The sequence below is a fragment of the Micromys minutus genome, assembly GCF_963924665.1.
Source record: "Micromys minutus genome assembly, chromosome: 32".
Lineage (NCBI taxonomy): Eukaryota > Metazoa > Chordata > Mammalia > Rodentia > Muridae > Micromys > Micromys minutus.
In genome coordinates, this window is record NC_137967.1 from 26,426,928 (window position 1) to 26,432,191 (window position 5,264).

The 5,264-nt window shown below is 39.7% G+C and overlaps 1 pseudogene across 1 annotated transcript; it reads left to right on the plus strand.

Annotated features, from left to right (window-relative positions):
- The first annotated feature begins 1,914 nt into the window (after nucleotides 1–1,914).
- Nucleotides 1,915–3,287, plus strand: LOC308413990 (elongation factor 1-alpha 1-like; annotated as a pseudogene). Its single transcript has one exon. The product of its transcript is annotated as an elongation factor 1-alpha 1-like (transcript).
- The last annotated feature ends 1,977 nt before the right edge of the window (nucleotides 3,288–5,264 follow it).

Below are 5,264 nucleotides of genomic sequence, written 5' to 3' on the forward strand. Positions count from 1 at the left end.
TATTAGCTGTTTGATTCTTTGACAAAATTGTTTTTAAAAATTAAAAAGCTTATTTGTTTTAAGATGGTATAAACAACTAATGTACAAGTCAAGTTTGTTTAAGAGAGTATAGAACTCACCTAAATCACATGGGATCTGAACTAAGAAGTCTGTACACCAGAGTGAACACAGACATATATTAGGAAAAGTATTAATAAAATAAAATTTGACATTCCAGATTGAAAGAAAGACAGATTGAAATCCTTTTGACTAAAATCCTGGTTTTATAGTATTGTTTAGAGGACATATTAATAGATGTTTTGTTTGTTTTAAAGATGGTATACAGAATTAATGATCAAATCAAGTTTAATTTTCTTTCTTTCTTTCTTTTTTTTTTTTAGATTACAGAGTTTACCCAAATCACATGGAAATTTTCACCCACGGTTAGGAACTAAGATAGAAGTCTGTACACCAGAAGAGTGAATACAGAAATATGTTAGCGAAGTCATTAATAAATAAAGATCTGACACCCCAGATTGAGAGGACAGATTGAAATACTTTAGATTAAGGTTCTAGTTTTACAAATTGCTTACTTATTAATTTGTAAGTGATAGAAAGTTAGTTTGTTTTGTCAATTACCCTGCTAAGGCCATGTAGCTCATCAGATGCTGGCTAGTGAGGGTTTATGGTTATCTTTTTAAAATATTTATTTACTCTTTTTATTTATTTATTTTAAGTACACTATAGCTGTGTTCAGACACACCAGAAAAGGGCATCTGATCTCATTACAGATGGTTGTGAGCCACCATGTGGTTGTTGGGAATTGAACTCAGGACATCTGGAAGAGCAGTCAGTGCTCTTAACCACTGAGCCATCACTCCAGCCTGGTTTATGGTTATCTTAATTGTTTATATTGTTTCAAATGGGAATGATGTTGAGTTTTGTGTTTATATTCTTTCTCTGGGAAAGAATACAAGATATGATATATCCTAGTTGTCAGCTAAGGGACACACCATTTTGGGAGAAAAGTTTTGTCTTTGTGCTTTTAAAAGGTGTGATTTGGTTCTGTGTGCCTTCCAGAGTTATATGGATGAGGGACTGTCCATGTGATCAGTGGTCTCTATAAACTGGAAGCTGTGTTTTGTGCTTCTCATATACCAGGTAATTTTAGTCATTCTGGGGTTTCTAACATGGTTGAAGACGGGTAGTCTCATAGCCAACCTAGCTGTGTAGAATTATAGTCTGTTAAGATAGATGGCCAAGTGAATTACTTCATGGGTAACATTGTTGGATTGGGTGTTAAGGCTGTCTTTTACTTCATAAATTGTAGAGTACTAATAGTTGAACACAGCTTACATTTAAAGGTACAGTTTTTGTTTGTTTTTAAGTGAACAGAGTAACATGTAGATTTATGTTAAGGTGTTACATGATTGGACAGGGCGAGGTAGGCAGAGAAAAGGGAGGAAATGGAAGAGGAGGGAGAGAGAGGAGATCTAGATGGAGTTCAAGAAGGGTAATCTGGGCCCAGGTAAACTTAATTGGTACTGGGTAGATATAAATATTTTAAGGGAATTTATAGTTTATTTATCTCATATAGAAAGGCAGTTTGTAACTTTTCCATCTGATGTAATCTTATGGTATAGATGGTTTGTGGATTGAGAGTTTGATATATAAACCTGTATGAAAAGCTATCGGGCCTGAGAGTCATGTTTGTGCTGGGCGGTGGGGTAAAGAAACATGCAGGGGCAGAAGCACCAGGGCGGCGGAGTGAACTGCTTGGGAGGGAAATTGCCTGGAGAGGGCGGTTTGGCTCCACACTAGAGTGGTGTCCATGAAGTGAGACCGCAGGGACCCGATAAGGAGATAAAGATTTTTTATTTAATATTTACTTCAACACTCAGGTGTTGTGAAAGCCACTGATAATTCAAAGCAAAAATGGGAAACGAAAAGATGCACATCAACGTCGTCGTAATTAGACACGTAGCTTCTGGCAAGTCCAGCACAATTGGCCACCTGATCTACAAATGTGGTGGAATCAAGAAACAAACCATCGAAACGTTTGAAAAGGAGGCTGCTGAGATGGGAAAAGGCTCCTTCAAGTAAGCCTGGGTCTTGGACAAACTGAAAGCTGAGTGTGAGCGTGGTATCACTATTGACATCTCCCTGTGGAAATTTGAGACCAGCAAATACTACGTGACTATCATTGATGCCCCAAGACACAGAGATTTCATTAAAAACATGATTACTGGCACATCTCAGGCTGACTGTGCTGTCCTGATTGTTGCTGCTGGTGTTGGTGAATTTGAAGCTGGTAGCTCCAAGAACAGGCAGACCTGTGAGCATGCTCTTCTGGCTTACACTCTGGGTGTGAAACTGTGTAATTATTGGTGTTAGCAACATGGATTCCACCAAGCCACCATACAGTCAGAAGAGATATGAGGAAATCATTAAGGAAGTCAGCACCTACATTAAGAAAACAGGCTAAAACACTGACACACTAGTGTTTGTGCCAATTTCTTATTGGAATGGTGACAACATGCTGGAGCCAAATGCTAATATGCCATGGTTCAAGGGATGGAAAGTCACCCGAAAGGTGGCCAGTGGCACCACGCTGCAGGAAGCTTTGGACTGCATCCTTCCACCAACTCGTCTAACTGACAAACTTCTGTGACTGCCCCTCCACGATGTCTACAAAATGGGGGGTATTGGGACTGTCCCCGTGGGCTGAATGGAAACTGGTGTTCTCAAACCTGGCATGGTGGTTACCTCTGCTCCAATCAATGTAACAACTGAAGTCAAGTCTGTTGAAATGCACCATGAAGCTTTGAGTGAAGCTCTTCCTGGGGACAATGTGGGCTTCAATGTAAAGAATGTGTCTGTCAAAGATGTTAGGTGTGGCAATGTTGCTGGTGACAGCAAAACTGACCCACCAATGGAAGCAGCTGGCTTCACTGCTCAGGTGATTGTCCTGAACCATCCAGGCCAAATCAGTGCTGGCTGTGCTCCTGTCCTGGATTGTCACACAGTCCACATAGCATGAAAGTTTGCTGAGCTTAAAGAAAAGATCAATCGTCATTCTGGTAAGAAGCTGGAAGATGGCCCCCAATCCTTGAAGTCTGGTGATGCTGCCATTGCTGGTATGGTCCCTGGCAAGCCCAGGTGTGTCGAGAGCTTCTCTGACTATCCTCCACTTGGTCGTTTTACTGTTCGTGACATGAGGCAGACATTGGTGTCATCAAAGCTGTGGACAAGAAGGCTGGTAGAGCTGGCAAAGGCACCAAGTCTGCCCAGAAAGCTCAGAAGGCTAAAAGAATATTATTCCTAACACCCGCCACCCCAGTCTTACTCCATGGTGGAAGAACGGTCTCAGGACTGTTTCTGTCAATTGGCCATTTATGTTTAATAGCAAAAGACTGGTTAATGATAACAATTTGTCATAAAGCCTTCAGAAGGAAACAATGTTTTGTGGACCATTTCTTGTGTGTGTGTGTGTGTGTGTGTGTGTGACAGTTTTAAGTTATTAGTTTTCAAAATCAGTACTTTTTAATGGAAACAACTTGACCGAAAATCTGTCACAGAATTTTGAGATCCATTAAAATAAGTTAATGAGAGAAATGGTCACCTTACATTAATGCCAACTAAGTTTATCACAGGCTACTTCTCTCTCTCTCTCTCTCTCTCTCTCTCTCTCTCTCTCTCTCTCTCTCTCTCTCTCTCTCTCTCTCATGGACACAGTAGCTTCTCTAAGGGTACAGTGGCTTCAACTTTTTTAAAGCACAGGAAGATTTGAGAGCAAGGTTAAAAAGCCTGCTAGAGACATCTAGATAGTCTAATTTGAGTCCGTGTGGGAAAAGCCAGCAGCCTCCGCAACCTGCTTTCTAAGCAGCAAAGTGATGCCAGACATATTTTCTGTGTAGAAAATGGTGTAAAATGCAATGACACAAGGCATCTGTATCCCAGATGATTCTGTCTCACTTATCAGCATACAAGTAATTGTTCTTTAGTAATGATTATCATCTTATGTTTCCTTTTAAACAGAGATTCAAGACTTGGACAAGAAGACTGAAAAATGGAATGCTAAATTAAAGACCATAGGATAGATTTACGATGGTTCTTTAAGTCAGAGTAAAGAACCTTCAAAAGTATTCAACAAGATGGTTCCAAATGAGAAAGAGCCACAGAGGCTTGAGAAGTCACTATGGAAGCCCATAGAGATTCGACATATTGAGTTACAAATACAGATCGATGCTTTCTTAAAGCAATGTCATGTAATTGATTATGTTTCATTTTATAGAGTGTGGGGATTAGATATGTACAAATGTTGATATATCACCATACTATTAATACACCTTCAGAATCTCAATGGGCTTCTGCCTTGAGTTCTGAAAAGGCTGAGGCTGAGATTAATGTTTATTAGAGTTGATGGTTATCATGGAGATGCCTTTACATATTGAAAGTGTTGAATCTCTGGCATATGTAGTAATTACAATGCAGCATTTTTTAAAGCATTATGGCATAAAACCTGATACAGAATTAGCTTAACATCCAACAGGTCAAGCAATTATGGAGATATCTAACAGGACTTTAAAGAAAATGTTTATAGAACAGAAGAGGTATAAGATCCCCTAGCATTGAATAGAACAGAGCTTTATTGGCTTTGAGGATTTTGTTTTGTTTTGTTTTTAATATCAATGAGACAGATAACACAGCTACTGAAATATGCTGGAATTTGGAAGGGACTGATAAATTTGATCAGTCTACATTTGTGATAGTTTTAGAATGAAGGTCAGGAAATATGTTATATAGGGGAGGAGATATTGCCCTTAGTTTAACAGGAGAAAAGAATGCTATTGGTTCCATCTAAAAAAGCTTAAACTGGATTTAACAGCCAACCATGGCACTGAGAAGGGGGCCTTAATGAAGGAGTTAGAGAAAAAATTGAAGGAGTTGAAGGGGTTTGCAACCCCATAAGAACAATACCAACCAACCAGAGCTCCCAGAGATTAAACCACTATCCAAAGAGTACATATTTATAGATTCATGGCTCCAGCTGCACATGTAGCAGAGGATGGCCTTGTTATGCATCAGTGGGAGGAGAAGCCCTTGGTCCTGCCAAGGCTTGATGCTGCAGTGTAGAGGAATGTCAGCCTGAGAAGGGGGAATAGGGAGCAGGTGAGTAAACACCCTCATAGACGCAGGGGGAGGGGTGATGGGGTAGAGGAAATGGAGGGGAATCCAGGAAAGGGGATAACATTTGAAATGTATATAAAATATATTCAATAAAA